This window comes from Choloepus didactylus, chromosome 21 (assembly GCF_015220235.1).
Source record: "Choloepus didactylus isolate mChoDid1 chromosome 21, mChoDid1.pri, whole genome shotgun sequence".
Lineage (NCBI taxonomy): Eukaryota > Metazoa > Chordata > Mammalia > Pilosa > Megalonychidae > Choloepus > Choloepus didactylus.
The window spans coordinates 48,824,227-48,847,253 of NC_051327.1; the positions used below are offsets into that span (position 1 = coordinate 48,824,227).

The following is a 23,027-nucleotide window of genomic DNA, read 5'->3' on the forward strand; positions in this document are numbered from 1 at the left end:
AGGGGCTGTCATGACCCAAGTCTACCGCCTAGCCATATAGAGATGGTGAAGACTGCTTCTGGGTTTCTGGTGATAATTCAAGGATGCTGTTTGCATAAAACCTTGGGGATGGCCCCCGACACATGAACAACAAACCGCTGTGACTGACGGAGGAGTCCGAGCATTGGAAATGGAGAGGCCTGAGAGTGATCTAGCCAAGAGGTTCCGAAATGTCCCACTTTCAAAATTTTGGCCATATTCATAGATCATGTGCACTTTTATTTATTTAACATTTTTTTCTTGTAATCAACTCAATTTTAAAAACTTAACTCCAACCTCATCCTAAGCAATAACACCCAAGTTTGTGTATTTTTTCCTAATACACTCTAAGATGAACAACATAGCTATAAAAATAAAATAAGCCCAGGACCAAATGGCTTCACAGGGGATTTTTACCAAGCGTTCTAAGAAGGATTAACACTAGTCCTGCTCAAACTCTTCCCCAAAGCTCTATGAGGAAAGCATCACCCTCATACCAAGGCCAGATAAAGATACCACAAGAAAAGAAAATTACAGACCAATATTTCTTATGAACATACAGGCAAGAATCCTCAACAAAACACTAACAAACTACAAAAAGACTGATTTGTTGTTTGTTTGTTTGTTTTTTTGGTGAGTTCACCAAGCTAAATTCCTGTGGGTGAACAAGGGAAAATACTTGAGTTTACTGAAACATGAAATTTACAAGTTTCCTTATCTAGTTATTTTCAGATTGAATCTCATTCCTTAAGTCTTGAAAGCCTTAACATACCCAGAAACCAATGTTAAACTCTGCATAGTTAAGGAAATTCAAGGGATTGATTAGGAAATCTGGCTTCTAATCTTAGCTGTCCTCACAAAATAGCTGTGTAGTGATGGGGAATTCTTAACCTTTTAACTTAACCTTTCCGAGCCTACTTCTTTATTCAACAACTAATAAAGTTATTAAACACCTACAATAAGCCAAGCACTTTGCTAGACTCTAAGAGCTATAACAACACATTAAATCTGACAGCACATTAAAAGAATCATACACTGCAATCAAGTGGGATTTGTGGTATGCAAGGGTAGTTCAAGACAAGAATAACCACATCATCCTCTCAATTGATGCAGAAAAGGCATTTGACAAAATCTAGCACCCCTTTTTAATAACAACACTTAGAAAATTAGGAATAGAAGGAACATGATAAAGGGCATACATGAAAAACCCATAGTTTACACGACATTTAACAGTGAAAGACTGAAAGCTTCCCTCTGAAATCTGCAGCAAGACAAGGATACCCACTATCATCACTGTTATTCAACATTGTACTGAAAGTTCTAGCCAGAGTAATTAGGGAAGAAAATGAAATAAAATTGGAAAGGAAGAAGTAAAACTTTCCCTATATGCAAATGACACAATCCTACATACAAAAAATCCTGAAAAATCTACAACAAAGGTCCTAGAGCTAATAAATGAATTCAGCAAAGTGCTGGAGTACAACACCCAAAAATCATAGCATTTCAAGATTAACACCCCAAAATCATAGTGTTTCTATACACTAGTAACAAACAATCTGAAGAAGAAATCAAGAAAAAAATTCCATTTATAACAGCAACTAAAGGAACCAAATATCTAGGAAAAAATCTAACCAAGGAAATAAAGGACTTGTACACAGAAGGATGTAAAACATTGCTAAAAGAAATCAAAGACATAAATAAATGGAAGGACATTCTGTGTTTGAAGACTGGAAGACTAAATATTCTTAAGACGTCAGTTGTATCCAAAGTGATTTACAGATTCGATGTAACCCCAATCAGAATTGAAATAGCCTACTTTGTAGAAATGGAAAAGTCAATCATCAAATTTATATGGAAGGGTAAATGGCCCCGAATAGCCAAAGCCATCTTGAAAAAGAAGAACAAAGTTGGAGAACTCACACTACCTGATCTTAAAACTTATTAGAAAGCCACAGTACTCAAAACAGCATGGCACTGGCACAAGGACAGACATATAGACCAATGGAATCAAATTGAGAGCTCAGAAATCAATCTTCACATCTATGGCCAACTGATTTTTGACAAGACTGTCAAGTTCACTCAATTGGGAAAGAACAGTCTCTTCAACAAATGGTGTTGGGAGAACTAGATGCCCATATGCAAAGGAATAAAGGTGGACCCCTATCTCACATCCTATACAAAACCCAATTCAAAATGGATCAAAGGTATAAATATAAGAAACAAAAACTACAAAACACCTAGAAGAAAACATAGGGAAAGATCTTTCAGACCTCTTGGTAAGCAATGGTTTCTTAGACTTTACACCCAAAGCACAAGCAACAAAAGGAAAAAAAATAGACAAATGGGACCTCATTAAACATAAAAACTTTTGTGCACCAAAGGACTTCACCATTAAAGTAAAAAGAAAATCTATACAACCTGAGAAAATATTTGGAGACCACACATCCAATAAGGGTTTAATATCTGGAATAGATAAAGAACTCAACAATTCAACAACAGAAAGACAACCCAATTTAAAAATAAGCAAAAGACTTGAATAACCATTTCTCCAAAGAAGATATACCAATGGTCAAAAAGCACAGGAAATGATGCTCAACACCACCAACCATTAAGGCAATACAAATCAAAACCACAATGAGTTACCATTTCACATCCACCGAAATGGCTACTATTTTAAAAATGGAAAATTTCAAGTATTGGAGAGAATGTGGAGAAATAGAACACTCGTTCATTTTGGTGGGAATGTAAAATGGTGCAGCTGCTGTAGAAGATAGTGTGGCAGTTCCTCAGGAAGTTAAGAATAGAATTACCATATGGCCAGGCAATCTCATTTCTAGGAATATACCCAAAAGAATTTAAAGCACAGACTCAAACAGATATTTGCACAGTGATGTTCACAATTTATTCACAACTGCCAAAAGACAGAAGCAACCCAAGTGTCCATCAACCGATGAATGGACAAACAAAATATGTATATTCATGCAATGAAATATTATTCAGCTGTAAAAAAGAATGATATCCTGATCCATGCAACAACGTGGACGAACCTTGAAGACATCATGTTCAGTGATGTATGCCACACACAAAAGGACAAATATTGTGTGATCTTACTCATATGAAATAATTAGAATAGGCAAATACATAGAGTTAGAAACCTGAACATAGGTTACCAGGGAAAAAGATGGGTGTAAGGAATGGGAGTTCATGCTTAAATTGTACAGCGCTTCTATTTTGTATGATGGAAAAGTTGTGGTAAAAAAAAAAAAAAAAAAAAAGATGAATATAGCCATTAAAATAAAATATCTTGAGGCAAATACCATTTAAATCTTGCATTAAGGAACGCTGATCCTACCTGGCCCCGAGGTCCTGCAGCAGCCCCGTGGGGCACAAGGGAGCCCTGCTATTAACACTTTGGAGATTCAACCTCCAGTCACACTAGGCTGAATCTGTGTCTGTGCCTTCACTCTGGTGTCCACATCTATGGCCCCAGTTCAGCACAAGACCTGGCATAGCTCTGTCCACATCACTCCGCAGTGGTTCCACTCTGACAGCAGGATAAATCATAAACTGCCCAGATTCAAGGCTCATTGTCCCCCCAAATCCCCCAGCTTTGCAAAATGACACACAAGCCCTGGGGACATAGAACTGCTTCTGTCTGCTGGGTGTCTCTTTTCCCGTCTTATGATGATCTTCTCAAACTGGAACTCCCTCTATGTGGTTTGGATGGAGCTAACCCCACACTCAGCTCCCAAGAGTGGGCACCTGACTCAAGCCTGGCCGATCAAAGCACCCCTCCTCCCTGGCCACCATGATCAAATCAGGAATGGACAGCAACCCAAGCAAGGCCAATGAAAGCTGGTCCTGGAATTTTTTTTCTATAACTGTATTAAAGAGGTTTTGTTTTTGTTTTTGTTTTTTGGGGTGCCTGCTGGAAGCCAGTGGTCATCATTTTCAGCTTCTGAAGAAAGCCTGCCTGAAAATGATGTCAAGACTGAGAAAGACAGATCCAGATTCCCTGAGGCATAATTTGAGCACCTGGATCAAACTGTATCTGATGTCCACAGCTGGACTTTTCATTACCATGAGCCAAAAACCATCTATTTTGCTCAGCCATGTTGAATTATGTTTCTGTTGCTTGCATTCAAAAATACCTCCTGCAGTTAAGTTGAACAAAGAGCCCAAAATCAGAAGCCACAGGATTGTGGAGCAAATAGTAACTCTTCTCTGGTTCTCCCACTTCTGATCTCAGTTACTGTCTCTGAAATATGCACAGCAATTCCCACTGTGCCTGGAGGTTTAGAAGAGCCCATGGGAAAGCTGATGTGACAGTGCTTTATAAACTGTAAAGTACTATACAAGGGCACTTGATTCCTCCAACTACTGGCCAGCCTCCCTGAATTACTCACCATTCCACCAGCTCTCCGGATCCTGTCATGCTTCTCTGCCTTTCCACAGATGACTCTTCTTTTGAACACCTTTCCCCTCCCATCACTCGGAATTCAGCCTTCATGGCCCACCTGCTTTGTCCCTGCAGCTGTGAAGCTGCATTGGAGTGTTTCCAGAACTCCTGCCACTCACCAGCAAGGTTTTCACCTTTGTTATAATCTACCTACTACTTATCTTTAGCTTGCCTCCCATTTTTTACTCAAATAAATGTCTTAAAAGAAAATATTATATCATGACCAAAAGCAGATAACTAGCATGAAAGAGAGAAACAGTGTGTGCCACAGTGGTTAAAAGCACACACTCTGGAACCAGCCTGCCGAGGTTCAAATCCCAGCACTGCCACAGTGGGCTGTGTGACTGCAGGCAGTCTACTTCACCTCTCTGGACTGCAGGATCCTCATCTGTAAAGTGGGGATGGTACATGAGAAAATGAAATTAGCCAGTATTTGTAAAGTATTTAGCACAATGCCTGGCACCTAGTAGATGCTTTATAAGCATTTCTAAAATGAAGAAGAAAATTGTCTGCCTTTTTTTAAATAGGAGAGTTAAAGAGATGTTTAAGACATAGTAGCATCAAAACAGATTCTCATCCCCTCCATCATCAGAAAGATTGAAAGAAGGTTGAAAAGAATCTAACTTTCTCACTGTGAGGTTAGGGATATTTAACGCTGTCTAAAATAAGCCCCTCACTTCTGAGAAGAATCAGCCTTGAATGATATGTCTCCTTCAACTCTCCCTCCTGCGCCCTTGGAGCTCTGAGTGGGGACTTCCCATCCCACAACCTGCCCTGTCTGGAATCCATCCCTTCATGGGCCTTACTCCCCAGAGTGGAGCAGAGATACCTTGCAGCTCAGACCAGGTGTGTTTCCTGAATGAAGAACAGAAGGCGCCCTGAGGGCTTTCCTGCTAGAGGAGCCCCTGCAGCACTCTGACCCTGGAACCTGACTTGGAGTCTGCCAGGTTCCAGCTGTGTGTCCTTGGGCAAGTTACTTGACCTCTCTCATCCTCAGTTTGCTTATCTGTAAAATGGGGTGTCGTTAGTCTTTGCTGCAGGTTTTTCGTGAGCACTAAATGTAGTACTGCCTGTGAAGCACTCCAGCACGGTGCTGGACAGGATGAAACCCTGGAGACACATTTATCCACCAGGCGCCTGTGCCCAGAATTGATTTATAGGGTTACAATAACTGAGATTAAAAGTTGGCCAAGTTTCAAGAGCTTCTGGGGAAGTGGGGAAGTTTGAGGATAGGAAATCAGATAACGCAAGTGCTAGGGAGAGTATAAAGTTCTTAACTTCACCTGTCAACAGGGAAATGCAAATTAAAAACCACAATGACATAGCATTCAACTTTATCAGATTGGCAGAAACTAAGGATGGCAACATCACATGTTGCTGAGGATATGGTATAATGGGAACTCTCATTCACAGTTAGTGGAAAATGTAAATTGACACAACTGGTCTGGAAAAGAATTTGTCATGATCTAATGAACTTGAGCAAGTGCCTACACTAGGACCCAGCAATTTCTTTCCTGTGTGTCCTCCTAAACAAATTCTTGCACATGTGTACAAGAAGCATATACAGAAATGTTTATAGCAGCATTTATTTTAATAGTGGAAGACTGGAAACAACCTCAATGTCCTTTAAAAAGAGAATGGAAAAACAAATTGTGGTGTAATCACTCAGTGTGAAAATGAATCACTTACAGTTACACAACAAAGCAAATGATTCTCACAAACAAAGTGTGGCATGAAAAAAAGTAAATTTAGAGAAGCATGTATATATATGTAATAATACCATCTATGTCACACTTAAAAACATGTAAAGCAATTCTTTAAATCATTTAGGTGAACATACATATGGTATAAAATATAAAGAAATTCCTGGAGATGATAAATATCAAGTCTAGAACAGTGTAGAAAAGAAGGGGATGTGACAAGGAAGAGTGTTCGGGGGTATCAACAGTTTGATTAATCTTAGTGATAGGTACTGTGGGTATTGATTATATTATTTTTTATGACATTTTGCATGTCTCAACTATTTCACAACATTTTTAATGTAAGTGATTCTTAGATTTGTAAAATAAAATGTAGGGGCTCGTACTTCTACTTCTGATTATGTTGGAGTAGCTGGTATCAGAATAAACCTCCCAGTGATAACAATTATTAAAGCAAGAAAAATACTCTTGGGAGACATTGGAGAGCAACCAAATTAGATAGTACTTGAGGGGTCAGGGTGCCAGGGAGAAGAAAAAAGGATTGAAATTCTGCAGGCAATTTCCTGTCAAGGTATTTTCCATATCATTGCAAATGTCACATGTCAAGAAACCTAGCAGATAGAAGGAAACACCTGAAATTGTTGAGCTGTAATCCAGTAGCCTTGATTCTTAAATATGATCATATAACTGTGTAGCTTACACGGTGTGACTGTGTAATTGTGAAAACCTTGCAAATGACACTCCCTTTATCCAGGTTATGGACAGATGAGTAAGAAAATAAAGACAAAAAATGAATAAATAACAGGGGGAGATAAGTGGTATGGGATGTTTTGGGTATTCCTTTTTATTTTTATTTTTATTCTTATTTTAATTATTTTTTGGAGCAATGAAAATGTTCAAAAATTGATTGTGGTGATAAAGGCACAAGTATATGACAATGCCGTGAACCACTGATTGTACACTTTGGATGATTATCTAGTATGTGACTATATCTCAATAAAATTGCATTACATAAATAAATAAATAAAAATCTTTAAAAAAAAGAAAAGAAAAGAAACCTAACAGAAAGTAGCTGGCAATAGGCTAAAATGCTAAGAAAAGATTTTGGCAGTCTCACAGTCCTGGGGGAAGATTTGGCACTTGGGTCCTGCCAAGAAAAATGGCTTTGGTAAATACCCCAGGATTTAGGAAAGCTATGCCTTGGGAATAATGGAAAATTATAAATAGTTCCGGTTTGGCTGTATCAAGGTGATCTGCCTTTACTTTATATGCCTGCTAGAAGAAAGTTAAAACCTATCTGGAAAGTTAGCTTTATCCAAAGTATCTATATTTTTCATACACAATGTCCAGAATTCAATAAAAAATTACAAGGCAAACCAGGAAACAGGACCAAATAACCAAGAACCAAAAGGGAGAGAAAAGACAATAGAAACAGACACATAGGTGATTCAGAAAATGGCATTATCAGATGTAATTTAAAACAACTATGATTGGTATGTTCAAGAATTCCACCAGAAAACTGGACTCTATCTAAAACATGGAAATTCTAGACTGAAAAATGCAGTAAGTGAAATTAGGAAGTTAATAAATGGATTTAGCAACAGAACAGAAACATTGGAAGAGAGTATTAGTAAACTGAAGATTGGCCAATAGAAAATACCCAGATTAAAGCAGGCAGATTAAAAAAATCTAAATACATAAAAGACCAAAAGAGATACATGAGACATTGGGATTCGTGAAGGGTCTAACATACATGTATTTTGAGCTACAAGAGTGCATAAAAGTCAGAAGCAATAGCAGAGATACTGATTAGGATGCAAAAGGACATCTTAGGTGAAATAACTAGAAAACACAAATTCACAGAGATAGAAAGTAGATTAGTTGTGGCTGAGGACTGGAAGCTGGAGGGAATGGGGAGTGGCAGCTAATAGGTTTGGGGTTTCTTTATGGAGTGATGAAAATATTTCAGAAGCAGATAGCAGTCATTGTTGCATAACTTTGTGAATATACTAAAAACCACTAAATTGTACACTTTAAAAGGGTGAATTTTATGGTATGTGAAATATACATTGATTAAAAAATTTTTAATGAAGGCCAAAAAAAGATTTTTCAGACAGACAGACAGACGGACACACACACACACACACACACACACACACACACACACACACACAGGTTGAGAGAATTTGTCACTGGTAGACCTGTATCAAAAGATATACCAGAAGCGGGGCAAGATGGCAGCATAGAGAGGTGTGGAATTTAGTTAGTCCTCTAGAGCAACTAGTAAATAGCCACAAACAACTAGTAAATAGTCTGCAACAACTGTTGCGGAACATCTGTGACTGGGCACACATCATACACCAGCCTGGAATGGTTGGAATGGCTGAGATAGCAGCATAGAACTGTAAGTAAAGCTCCTCAAACTGCAGAGCTGGCATCCCTCCCCCAGTGTCATGGAAGGCTGAGCTCAAACATTTCCCCATGGAAAAAAGAAGCAGGTCACCTGGAGCAAAGGAAAGTAACTCAACAAGCACCAAATGCAGTTTTAATTAACAAGTTTGGACTACTGAATACAAACTACAAGCACAGATAAACCTGGAGCAAGCAAGAAAGGAACCTGAGTTTCCTCCTGGCAGAGAGGAAGCAGGGCTGATGGAAAAAAATACATAAATAAATAAAAACAGGCTTTTTGAGACAGCTGAGTTCAGAATACTGGAAAATGGCTGTGTCCCAAGAAAAGGGGCACTGAAAGCCGGATACCAACACCAATCAACCAGCGAAACTGGGGGCCTGAGGACTGGCTCTGAAAAGGGGCTTTCTCTCTTTTCTCTTTTTTTTTCTCTCATTCTAAGTAGCTCATTAGAGAAAGCCTCAGGAATTTTCAATTGTCAGCAATGACCCAGGCAAGGGTGGAGTTAACAGAGTCAGAGAAACAAAGGAGGAATTCAAGTGTAGAAGTTAACTTTCTAAAGGGTCTATCTTCCCTAAGAAAAGGGGGGTGGGGCCCAGCTCAGGTGGCTGCCCTCCCTCAGAGAATTCAGTTGTCAGGGCCTGTGTGTGTGTGTGTTGGGTTGGGGGACCATAAACAACCTAAGCTTGGCTTCTGACACACTCAGCCCCTGGCCAGGACAGGGCCCTCTGAGAATTAAAGAGACCACACCTCTTTACACCAGTGGGGAGCTGTGGGCTGACAAGCACCACCTGCTGGGCAGGATAGGAAAAGCACAGAGTCTAGAGGCCTCAAAGGAAAGTCTGGCAATCTGCTGGTTCTCACTCTCAGGGAAACCTGATACTGAATACAGCCTTGTCCTGAGACCTGGGCCTGGGAAATCTGATTGGGGTCATCAAGGAAACCAACGCCTAGACAATAAAAAGTTACAAATCACATTAGGAAAAATGAAGATAAGGCCCAGTCAAAGGAACAAACTTACACTTCAAATGAAATAAACTTGATACAACTAATTATTAATCAAACAAATCTCCTAAGTCAATTCAAAAATCAAATCAATGAGTTGAGGGATGATATGGCAAAAGAGATGAAGGATATAAAGAAGACTTTGGGAAAACATAAGCAAGAACTTGAAAGTTTGAAAAAACAATTGGCAGAACTTCAGGGAATGAAAGTCACAAAACAAGAGATGAAAAAGACAATGAAGACATACAATAGCAGATTTAAGAGGCAGAAGAAAATATTCATGAACTGAAGGACAGGACATCTGAAATCCTAAACACAAAAGAACAGATAGGGAAAAGAATGGAAAAATATGAGCAGCGTCTAGGGAATTGAATGACAACATGAAGCACATGAATGTACATGTCATGGGTGTCCCAGAAGGAGAAGAAAAGGGAAAAGGGGGCAGAAACAATAACAGAGGAAATAATCACTGAAAATTCCCCATCTCTTATGAAAGACATAAAATTACGGATCCAAGAAGCACAGTATACCTCAAACAGAATAGATCTGAATAGACCTATGCCAAGACACTTAATAAACAGATTATCAAATGTCAAAGACAAAGAGAGAATTCTGACAGCAGCAAGAGAAAAATGATTCATCACACACAGGGGAAGTGTGATAAGACTATGTACTGGTTTCTCAGTAAAAACCATGGAGATGAGAAGGCAGTGGTGTGATATATATAAGATACTGAAGGAGAAAAAGTGCCAAGCAGGAATTCTATATCCAGCAAAACTGTTCTTCTAAAATGAGGGAGAGTTTAAAATATTCTCAAACAGACACTGAGAGAGTTTGTGAACAAGATACCTGCTGCACAGGAAATACTAAAGGGAACACTACAGGCAGATAGGAAAAGGCAGGAGAGAGAGTTTTAGAGAAGAGTGTAGAAATGAAGGTATCAGGAAATAGAGGGTAGAGATCAGACTTTTGATGTTGAAGGGGTATAGAATGTTCTAGAGGGTTGATTATGTAGATCTAGAAATGGATAGCACAATACTGGGTGACAGAAACACAATATTGTAAGTGCACTGAACAAAGATGACTATGAGTACAGTTGAAAGAGGAAGGTTAGGGGCATGTAGGACACCAGAAGGAAAGACAGAAGATAAAGACTGGGATTGTATAACTTAGTGAAACTTAGAGTGGTCAATGATTGTGATTAAATGTACAAATATGTTTTTATATGAGGGAGAACAAATGAATGTCAACATTGCAAGGTGTTAAAAATGGGGTGGTATTTGGGAAAAGATACAATCAATGCAAACTAGAGTCTACAGTTAACAGTAACATTGTAATATGCTTCCATTAATTGTAACAAAGGCAATATACTAATGCTAAATGTCTATAAGAGGGGGATATAAGGGAGGGGTGTCGTATTCTTGGCATTGGTGATGTTGTCTGACTTTTTTTATTGTATTGTATTTAAATTTTATTTTTTATTTTGTTGCTTTTTAGTTGTCATTTTTTTTCTTTCTTTTTCTTTTTCTTTTTACTTTTTTTTTTTTTGCCTCCTCTTCTTTCTTTGTGGAAGAAATGGAAATGTCCTTATATAGTAGTGGTGGTGAGTGCATAACTATGGGATTATACAGGGAACCATTCATTGTTTACCCAAGATGGAATGTATGGTATGTGAATAAAACCATCTAAAAAATAAGCAGGGGACAAAAGTGCTGGAGAAAATATGAAGAAAGGGATGTACCTAGTCACCACTGGTGGGGAAGTAGAATGGTGCAGCCCATCTGGAGGGCAATGTGGTGGTTCCACAGGAAGCTAAGCATGGGGTTGCCATATGGTCCTACAACTCAGTTATTGGGCATATACATGGAAGAACTGAAAAGAGGGACACGAATGGGCATTTGCATAGTGTGGTTTATGGTGTCAGTATTCATGATTTGCAATGGATGGAGGTGGCCTAATGGTACATCAACAGATGAATGGAATGGTGAACTGTGGTGTACACATACAGTGGAGTAATGAGCTGCAACAAGAAGGAGTGAAGTTGTGAGGTGAATGGACAGTGAGGAAAGTATGTTGAGTGAAACAAACCTGAAATGAAAAGAAAAACATAATGCCTCACTAATATGGGCTAACTATAATCTGCAAACACTGAGAATTGAGTCTGAGAGCAGAGGTTATCAGGGGAAAGCATACTATAAAGGTTCCTAGATTGTAAGCTCTTTTAGCAGTTACATCTATCCCTGAGTTGTAATGGCTGTTTCTAAATTCTTAGATACTGAGCTCTTTGTGTGTAACCTGGTTGGTCCCTGCAACTTTGGTGCTTGCCCTTATGAAGCTTGTTACTGCAAAGGAGAGGCTAAGCCTACTTATATTTGTGCCTAAGAGTCACCCCCAGAGAACCTCTTTTGTTGCTCAGATGTGGCCCTCTCTGTCTAAGCCAACTTTGCACATAAACTCACTTCCCTCCCCACTATGTGGGGCATGACTCCCAAGGGTGTAAATCTCCCTGGAAATGTGGGACATGACTTGTGGGAATGAGCTTGGCCCTGGCACTGTGAGATTGAGAAAGATTTCTTGGACCAAAAGGGAGAAGAGAAATGAAACAAAATAAAGTTGAAACTTTATTTTGACTCAATTGACTCAATTGACTCATCTCAATTGAGTCAAGATGTCAAGATCAATTGACATCTTGACTCAATTGATCTCCAATTGAGTCAAGATGCTATTCTAGAGGTTATTTTTATGCATTATATAGATATCCCTTTTTAGTTTTTAGTGTATTGGAATAACTAGAAGGAAATACCTGAAACTGTTGAACCGCCATCCAGTAGCCTTTATTCTTGAAGATGATTGTATAACTATATAATTACACTGTGTGACCATGTGACTGCAAAAACTTTGTGGTTCCCACTCCCTTTATACAGTGAGTGGAAAAATGAGGACAAAAAGTAAGTGAATAATAGGGAGGGATGGGGGGTATGGGATGTTTTGGGTGTTCTTTTTTACTTTAACTTTTATTTTTGTTCTTTTTTGGTGTGTGGTAACAAAAATGTTCAAAAATTGATTGTGGTGATGAATGAACAACTATATAAATGGTACTGTGAACAACTGATTGTACACTGGGGATGATTGTATGGTATGTGAATACATCTCAATAAACTTGAATTTTAAAAAAAAGATATACTAAAGTCAATTTTTCAGGCAAAAGAAAATTGGTTCCAGATGTGAAGCAGGGTACTACAGGAAGGAATGAAGAACAATAGAGAGTACTATACATATAAATGGATATTAATTGCTTAAAATAATAGTGATAATGTATGGAATTTAAACTATATGTAGAATTAAAATACAAGACCAAAATCCCCAAAGGTAAGAGGGGCTGAAGAGAGTTAGATGTCTTGTATTGTCTGGGAAGTGCCAAAAATACTAATTTAAGGTAGACTGAAAAATCAAGCATGTATATAGTAATCTCTAAGATAAGCACTAAAATGATTATAAAGGAATGTATAAATACCAAACTAATACACAGGAAATATAGAATAGTAAAAAACTTGATTCATCTTAAAAAAGGGGACAGGAAGAAGAAAAAAGGAAAAAAGAACAGGAAGGACAAAAAGAAAACAAATTGCAAGATAGTAGACTTACCCTCAAGCATATCAGTACTGATATTAAAGGCAAACAAACTAAATACTGGAATTAAAAGACATAATCCTGATACCAAAATTTGACATTAGAAGAAACTGAAAATATAGGTCAGTTTCTCTCATGAATATAAATGCAACATCCCAACCAAAATGTTAACAAATCAAATCTGGTGATACATGCAAAACTAGATAATACATGATTATCATATGGAGTTTATTTCAAGAATGCATGTTTAATTTGACATTTGAATCAACATCTATTTCAACACATTAACAGAATATAGAAGAAAATTTATCTGATCATTTAATAAGTTCAGAAAACACATTTGGTAACTTGCAACCCTCACTCATGATTTTTTTAAAAAACTCAAAAAGCCACAAATACAAGCGTTCTTTAATCTAGTAAAGAGCACACATGCAGACACACACACACAAAAATATGCAGCTAACATCAAATATTAGATTAACATAAATATCTATTGCATTTCTTCAGACTGACAACAAACATAAAAATTTTTAAATGATACAATTTACATTCAAATCAAAAGTATAAAAAAAATCCAAGAATAACTCTAATGAAAGATATGCAAGACCTATACAGTGAAAACTATAAGACATTGTTATTAAAAACTAAAGAAAATCTAAATAAATGGAGGGACATACTATGTTCATGGATTGGAAAATTCAATATTTTAAAGATGTCACTTCTCCCCAAATTGAACTAAACTTTAAATGAACAGTTTCAGGGTTCTTTTGGTGGAAATTGACAAACTATTTTTAAAATTTATATAGAAATGAAAAGGGATGAGAAAAGTTAAGGCAATCTTGAAAAAGACTATCAAAACTCAAAAAACAATTTAAAAAGTATGGCATTGGTGCAAGGAAAATAAACTGGCAAACAGAAAAGAAGAGATCCAGAAATAGACCCTCATATATAGCTACTTGATTTTCAACAAAGGCACCACTGCAAGGCAGTGGGGAAAGCATGATACTTTTCAAATGATGGTATATTAATTGTTTACCCATATGGGAAAAATGTTGACCTTCTACCTCATATCATACAAAAAAAAAAAAAAAATCCAAAACCAAAACAAACAATTCCAGATAGACTGTAGATCTAAATCTGAAAGGTAAAATAATAAAGTGTCTAGAAGAAAGCATAGCATAATTATCTCCATGACCTTAGGGCAGCTGCTATTTCTTAGACAGCACACAGAAAGCTCTAACTATAAAGAAAAGGTCTAATAAATTGAACTTCACCAAAATTAAGATGGTTTGTTCAACAAAAGACTCCCATTAAGAGAGTGGCAAAAGAAACCAAACTGGAAGCAGATATTTTCTATATATAAATACATCTGACAAAAACATTTGTATCCAGAATATATAAAGAACTCCTACAAAGCAATAAGAAATAAAATTTAAAACACAGAACTCAATTTTTTTTAATGATCAAAAAAACTTGATCAGGCACTTCACAAAAAGAAGGCACCTAATTGACCAATAAGCATATGAAATGGTGTTCAAAATCATTAGACATTAAGGAAACACAAATTTAAATCCCAATATGATACCACTACATGTTAACCCAGGGTGGCTAAAATGAAAAAGACAGACAATTATAAGTGCTGGAAAGGATATGGAATAACTCAAACTCTCAATCTCTACCGACATTCCGGTAGAAATGTAAGTTGATACACTTCGGAAAACTGGAAAACCTTTGCTGAACAAGAGACCCAATAATTCCATTTCTAGGTTCTAGGCCAAAGAGAAATGTAGTCCAGAAAGTTCATAGCATTATTTACAACCTCTGCAAATTGTCAACAACCCAAGTTCTTAGTTACCCTGTATCTTCCTTACCTCGCTGATTTTTCAAGAACAGGATCCATTTAGTTCCTCAAGTGGGTTTCCTTCTCCAACACCCCCCAGGTAGAGATTGTGGGTTGAAAGTGAAAGGTGAAGGGTATAGTAAAAGCAACACGGCCTGTTTCCCATAGGAACGAAGAAGAACTGAGGAGGCGAAGAGGGACTCCCCAGAAGTTCCAGAAACAGGAGCCAACAGGTCTCCAGAAGAGGAAGTATCAAGACCAAGGGGCTTCCCGAGAGGGGACGCAGAGCACAGGGCTCCTGGGTTCTCCCTGGCCTTTGTCCACCTGCCTCCTCAGGAGCTCCTCCCTGCCCCTGCTGTGGCCCCTCTGACCCTGTCCTCACACCAACCCTGCCATTCCGTGGCTCCTCATTGAACTCCAGAGAAAACCCCACATTCCCGGCACCCGAGAACTTCCAGGATCTGACCCCCAACAATGGCACTCCCTCTGCTCCCCGGTATTCACCCTGGACTCTGATTATATGTCTCCTGGCGGCTCCACCCAAGTGCCCCATTCCCCTGGCTTCCAGGCTTTGGCACGTGCTCTTTCAGCCACTGAACTCTCGCCCCTCCTTGGTTGGCTGTCAACCTCCTACTCAATCTTCAAAATCCAGTTCAAAAGTCTTCTCCTCTGTACATTTCCTTTGACCTCTCCAAGGAGTGTGAGTCACCCTTTCCTCTAGGGCCCACACTTCCACCAGAGCACACAGCTCACTGGCTTCTCATTCTGAGCAACATCTAAGCAGGGACCATGTGTCTCTAGGTTAGCGCTGAATCCTCAGTTATCAACCAGTGCCTGACACATAGTAGGGGCTTGAAAATAGTTGTTAAGTGAATGACTGAATGAAAGAGAATGCTGTCTATTGTAATGGATTGTGAGGATCACCCTTCATGTCAAAGCATATGCAGACTGTACACACTAAGGTTAAATCTTCTTTCTTAAACTCAGTGCATTGAGAGATGAAGGTAAAAGCTCCCATGCCCCAAGTTTTTCCCCACCTCAGTGCCCTTACATATGCTGTTCCCTCTCTTACAACACTTTTCCCTATATTTCTTTGCAGAACTGGCTCTCTCATCCTTCAGGTACACCAGAGCATAGAATGGACACTCAAGCACAGCAGGTGCTCAATAAGTATCTGAAGAATAGATGAATGAACGAATGAATGAATGAATGAGGCTAAGAATTATTGTGTATAGCCATACAAAGACCCTGAGAGGTCTCTGTTTGCTCTTCAGCTCTGTCACTGCCCCAGGGACTCCCCAGCCCCCTGGGCAACACCCTCAGGTCCCCGAGGCTGAGTGATCATGACTATATCATCAGATGAGTAACAAGGAACTTTCAGAGAGGGGCGGTGACTTGTCCAGGATCACACAGCTCATTCACACCCAAGCGCTGCTCTCAGGCCTGGGAAGAATGAGTCCAGTTGTCCTGGATTGGAAAGGAGGCTCTGCCACTAACTCACAGTGGGACATCAGGCATGTCTAGTCCTTTCTCTAACCCTCACTTTTCCTCATCTGTAAAATGGGGGCAGTGGACCTAGCCTGGCCAAGGGCATGTGAGGGAGAACCAGGCCTACTGTAGGTGTGTGGTTATGTTAGCTGTTTTTAAAAAAATTTTAGCCAGTGGCAAGAGGTGGGTTGTAGGTGTCTGGGAGGAGGGGCAATGGGAGACAGCTGGGCCAGGGCCTCTGGGGTTATAGCTGGGATGGTAGGAGTTGAACGTGAAGAGAAAGGCATGTTTCCTCCCAGCCAGTGCAGACTCTCGGCCTGTGCAAGCTCTCCTACCTGAGCAGAGTGTCCCAGTTCCAGCAACCTCCTCCTACCTGTGCAACCTCTACCTGTCCTACCCTCACTACCAACCTGGACAACCACACCCAAACATATAGCCTCTCTCAGCTCCTGTAGCCATGCCTCACTCCAGCCCCTTTCTGCCACAACAGGAGGGCAGCTCTGGGCAGCTTGGCCCCAAGTAATGGTGAGGCAGAGGGAGAAAGGGCACTGGGAACCATGGCAGCTTGAGCATACGAGGTCAGGATGGGAGGGGTGGGAGCAGGGCTGCCAGCCTGCCCCTTCTCCCCTCCTTGCCTAGCAGCAGGTCCTCGGGACTCAGAGAGGCCCAGAGCCTTGCCAAGGGCGCTCAGCGAGAAAGGGCCAGGGTGTGAGTGAGGAGCCAGGCTGGAGCATCTGCCCCATGTCCCTGGGGGCAATTCAGGAAGCCCAATCCTTCCTGGGGTCTGCAGGGACCAGCAGGGTCTCTGGGACAGATGTCCTGGCCAGTCGGGGGCCCTCAAATGAGGCCCCTGTCCCCCACCCCCCACCCCGGGGAATATTCTCGGGTAGTTTCAGAAGTTCCAAGTTTACTCAGAGCTCTCTTTTGAGCTGTCAGTGAAAAGTCCCTTTGGCCGAGAGCCAGGGCCGGTGGTGGGGGTGGGGCTCCTCCCCACTCATCCCTTCCCCTCTTCCTTTCCGGGCCTTGGGGGGGGGGGCACTGAGGTCAGGGCAGGGGTCCTCACGTGAGGAAGAGGCTGTGAGTATGGGAAGACTCCTCTCCTCGAGGAATCTCTGTTCCCCTTTCTTCACGGCTTTCTTCCCTCTACCTCGAAATGACTCCCCTCTGACCGCCAGAAAGCTCTGCCCCTCCCCGGGCCTCAGTTTCCCCATCTGTAAAAGGGGAGAGGAGACTCATCTATCAACTCTTGAGGGCTCAGTATATGCCAGAAACTATGCGGGGTGTTCCAGCTAGTAACAAGATGATAATTAATAATAACGTCTAAAGTGATAACAGCTATATTGGTTGTGAACTATCTGTTGGTCACTGTTGAATTAGTTCTCACAATAAAGCTGAGATAGTCATTCATATTCCCATGTTACAGATAAAGAAACCGATGTTCAGAGAGTTGAAGTGACTTATTGATGGTCACACAGGCAGTAAGTGGAGGAGCTGGGACTCAAATCCAGGTCTTGCTGCCTCCAGAACCCCAAATCACAAGCCACGGTGTGCTGGTCAGCCAGGCCCCGAGCCCCCCACCTGACAGGGGACCTCCCGGTTGTGTGGAGAAAAAAAGGGAGCCCTCATTTCTGCCTGCGGGGATTCTGGAGGCTCTAACTCCCCTCCCTGGCTGTGGAACTTGCCTCCTCTCCCCCCACCCCGGGGACTCCCTTCCTTCCTTTGATTCATTTCCTTACTGGGTGCTAGGGAGGCCCTGAGCCTGCAGAGAAATTGGCTGCTTCAAAACTTCTGGTGCCCTGCTTCCCTCCCTCCTGTCTTCTCGAACTGGCCTCCTCCTCTGGGGTCCTCCCACCCACTGCCCACAAGGACCCTAATGGACTCCAACCCCAGCCTCCACCCCGTTTTCTTGGCCTGAAGTCCACCCTGCAGGGCCGATAGCCCGCAGCGTTTAGGGCTCAGCTTTTGTCTTGTTCTCACCTCTCAAGCCCAATTCTGGCCACCTCCTGGCATGAGTGTCCTCAGCTCCCTCCACTGAGGGGTTCAGGAAGGAATCTGACCCCCTGCTGGGGCTGGGGTGGGCAGGACTGGGGCTGCCACGGAACCCATCGTGGGGACCCTGGGAGTTTCCCACACACTCACGGATGCCCTGATCTGAACCCCCACCCAGAAGTTCTCCAGAACTGAGACTCGCTTTTATGTGATCCTGTTCAGTGGGCCATGGCTTTGCCATCAGACAGACCGGGGATCCAACCCAGCTCTGCTTCTCACAGGTCTTGGTTTCCTCATCTGTGAAATGGGTTGAATGAAGCCACCAGCCTCCCATGGCTGTTGAGAGAATAATGGGAGGCCCTGAAGTGCCTGCAACATGGCGCCAGAAGGACCAGAGCCCAGGGCCTGGGGAAGGTGGCACCCCAGCTCCCCAAGCATGTCCCAGCACCTTCCACAGCTCCACAGACTCAAGTTTCCTCTTGATGCAAACTCCCTTCCGAAAAGGGAAACTGGCATCAGCAATCAAGTCCTGGCAGGCTGCCAGCCCGCAGCTTTCACATTTGAATGCTGGAGTCCTCAAGCACAGCCCCATGACCGTGGAACCACTTTGGTCCCCATTTTACAGATGAGAAAATCAAGGCTCTGCCAGGCTGAAAGCAGCAGAGAGACCTGCCCCAGGACAGCCCCAGGAAGCCGCATGGCTGGATTTTGAACCCACCAGGTTTTCCCCACTCCACCATGTGCTTCTGAAAGGCTGGCCTTTCCCGGAGCTGCAGATGTCCTCTTAGTGACTTTGAATATGTCCCCTCCCACCCCCTGCACCGGGCCCCCTGCCCCAGCTGAGCAGGATGACAAACTCTCCTGTCATTCCTTGGACAAGACCTAAGTTCACATTTACAGGTGTTGACACATCTTGTTTCCTCTGCCAGGAAGGTTTCTGCCTGTTTCTGCCTTTCTCTGCTTTTTCACATCAAAATTCAACCCATCCTTGAAGGCCCAGCCCCAACTAGTCTCGGAACTCCCGCTGGGCCCCCCAGGTGACCAACCTCCTCCTCCATGTTCACACAGAACTGGCAGTGTCGGGTCCCTTTTGGCCTGGAACCATCTTTCCCCTGCTCCCCTGCCTTTCCCAGGCTGGTTTCCACAGCCAGCTCAGGGGCCACCTCAGCCAGGCCCCTGCCTGCGAGCCCTCAGCCCTCCTGCTCATGTCGCCCACAGGAGAGAACTCCAGCAGGGCCGGCCAGACTTGGCCGCACATGACCTGAGCCTCCCGCCCCAACTCTGCCTGGCCTCACTGCCTTCTGTGCCTCAGTGCCCCAAACATCGGGGTGCTGCCCCGGAGCCCTTCCGCCCCGACGCTGGATGCCTCAGGCAAGGCGCAGGGCCGGGGCGGAGAGGGCACCTCGCCCCAGGGAGATCGGTGAGTCCAGTTACCTGCTGTCCCGGCTTCTCCCTTAGAGATCCATTCCCGGTGCTGGCCGGGGGTGCCGAGGAGCAGCCGGGCTCGGCGGGGGCGTGGGGGACGAGCCTCGGCGAGGACAGGCAGGTGGGAATCCACACCTGTCCCGGGGCACAGCCAGACGGTCATCCAGGCCGCCGCCCGGAGGATGGGGCAGCTGGGCCCATGCTGAAGGGGGGCGGGCAGCTGGGCAGGGCGGGGTCACCTCCCAGAGAGGCTCCGGCAGGGGACCGATCGGCCGCACGAAGGGACGGACAGCCAGGCAGACAGACAGACAAGGCAGTGAGAAGGGAGGAGACAAGCAAGCACGCCAGCAGGCGGCCGGACAGCCAGCCGCGGCGGGGAGACGCAGGCGGTGGGTCACGCGGAGGGAAGATCGTTCAGCAGAGCGACGCCGGGGGGTCTGGCGGGGGCCGCGGCTGCCACGGCCGGCGCAGCGTGCGCGCGGGGTGGGCGGGCAGGGGAGGATGTGGCGAGCGGCTCCCGGGCCGCGGCACCCAGCCCGCCGCCGGCCCCGCCCCGCGCGCGGCTCCTCCTCCCCGGGACTGGGAAAGAGGTGGGAGGGGGCTCGACCCACGGCGGGCGCCCACTGCTCGCCAAAGGTCACCTGCTGGCGCGGCGTTTGGGGCTAGCTGGGGTGACATCTGCTTCTTGGGGACGGGTGACATCATCTCCCAGCCTCACGGCCTCGACCCAGGGGGCGGGCAGGCAGGACGGCGCTGCGCCGCGCTCCTCGCTGACCGGGAAACTGAGGCTCGCAGCGGGCGCAGGGATGGCATGGCTGGGAGCCTCAACTTCCTGGAAATCGCAAACCCGTGAGGCCCCGGCTCGCCCGGTCCCCAACCCCTCGCCCCCATGAATCCTGGGGGCCCAAGGAATCCCGTGGCGTGGTGCTGGATGGGACCCCATCCCAAGTGTCTCCCCTTGAGTTTGCAAACTGGCCTGCTCCACTCACTGGTGCTGCCTGCCGGGCCCCATAAGTGTCTGAGTTTGGGACCCTGCTCTTGGCTGACCCAAACTCCTTTGGATCTCGCCTCTCCAAGGCACGCAGGGGACCCTCTCCATGACATTGAGGAGAGAACCTCTTGGGTATGTCCCATCAGCTCTCTGAGTGTCTCACTTAACCCATCTGTCAACGAGAGAGAGGACAGCTCAGGGAGCGCTTTCCAAAGGAGGGTGTGTTAAAAACAAAAACAAAACAGTCAAAAACATGGAGAAAAGAAATTCTCAAGGGAGTTTCAACTTGCTGACAAGTCAGGGGTGCACAAGAGAGTCAGATGTGTCTGGCAGAAGTTTAAGAAACCAGGGGACAAAATGCAGCCTCAAAAAGTCAGCTTCAAAAGAAGGATATCAGCAAGAGTTCTGTTAGCACTAATGCCAAAATCTTGCATTTCTTGGGCACTCATGTGATCGTGATTTTATCCCAGGAACCCTGCAAGGCAGACAAGATCAACCCTGTTTTACAGATGAAGAAACTGAGACTCAGGGGGTGAGAAGTCACCGAAGCTAGGAGGTGTGCAAGCTGGGCTTTGAACCTGGGTGTATCTGATTCCTGAGGCTGCATCAGGCTGCAGAGACAGACCTGAACTAGGATGAAGTGTTAGCAGGGTGTTATTTTTGTTTGCTTTTTCGTTTTGTTGTTTTTAGTTTTAGTTTTAAGTTTCCAAAGTTGACATTGTTTCCCCACCAAGCAACAGCATCCCTCCCCCCACCCCATCCTCAGTAACCTCTAACCTATTTCCTATGTCTATGAATTTGCTACTTCTAGATGTTTCATAGACGTGAAATCACACAGTATTTGTCCTTATGCATCGTGCTTAATTTGCTGAGCGTAAAGTTTTCACGGTTCCTCCATGGTGCAGCATGTCTCAGAACTCCATTCCTTTTCACAGCTGACTAATACTCCACCGTGTACGTACCACAGTTTGTTTTTCCATTCATCTCTTGTGGACACTTGAGTTGTCTCCCACCTTTTGGCTCTTGCACATAATGCTGCTGCAAACATTGGTGTACAAGTATCTGTCTGAGCCCGTTTTCCATTTCTTTGGGTATACGCCTAGGAGGGGACTTGCCAGCTCATAGAGCATTTCTGTATTTAATGTTTTTTGAAGAACTGCCATGCTGCTTTCCACAGTGGCTGCACCGTTTTACACTCCCACTCCCATTTTGTGCTGTTTTGATGACACGGGATGGCTGAGACACACTTATACCATCCCTCCCCATCTGACTCATTTTTGGGAAACAACTTGCAGCTGACCCATGTGACCACTCCAGGGGAGAAAAGAAAGCGTCTTGCAATTTTTTTTTCTTTTCTTCCTTTCTTTTTCTTTCTCTAGCTGTTTTTGAGGAACTTGGTACAAATTCCCCCGTGGCCGCTTTGAAGGATGTTTGCCCTATAGAGGTTCCCCTCCCCACCACCAAAATAGCTCATGTGCTCTGGAGAACAAACCTTGAGAGGAAGTCAGCTTTCTTTTTCTTTCCTCTTGATCTTCAAGGTGAGTATTCTGATACCTTGTACTGGAATTGGCTGTGGTAGAAAGATCAAGAGAAGTAATAGCAAAACGAGTTAGCGTTTGCTGAGAGCTTCCTCTGTGTCAGGTTTCTGAGGACTTTAAAGGAACGTCATCTTACTGAAGCTTCGGAATAAATCAAGAAGATAGTTATTATCTCTATTGTCCATTTTACAGATGAGGAGACAAGCTCAGATGGATTAAGTGACTTGTTCAGAGTTGTACAGCAGGTGAGTGGCAGAGTTGGGATTTGAACTCAGTCATTTGGGCTCCTGAACCGATGCTTTGCATCAGTCACTACCCTGCTTCTCCATGGATGTTGACACAAGGATGATCAATTTCTCCTCCTTCATCCTGGGGACTTTCCTTCCTTCCTCCACTTCTTTCTATCCACCATCCCACCCCCATCCATTCTTCCACCCATCCACCCACCCGTCCATTCATTTCTTTCTCCCTCCCTCCTTCCTTCCTTTCTTCTACCATAATCTTTTCAGCAGGCCTTTGGGTATGCTCTGGGCA

General features: G+C 43.5%; 1 protein-coding gene across 1 annotated transcript in view; it reads right to left on the reverse strand.

Annotated features, from left to right (window-relative positions):
- IL21R (interleukin 21 receptor) overlaps positions 1–20,475 on the reverse strand; it is a 38,399-nt gene extending 17,924 nt beyond the window's left edge. The window contains exon 1 of the mRNA XM_037814771.1: positions 19,974–20,475. The gene's annotated coding sequence lies outside the window, so the exon portion shown is untranslated. The remainder of the gene's footprint in view (positions 1–19,973) is intronic.
- Positions 20,476–23,027: the final 2,552 nt, after the last annotated feature.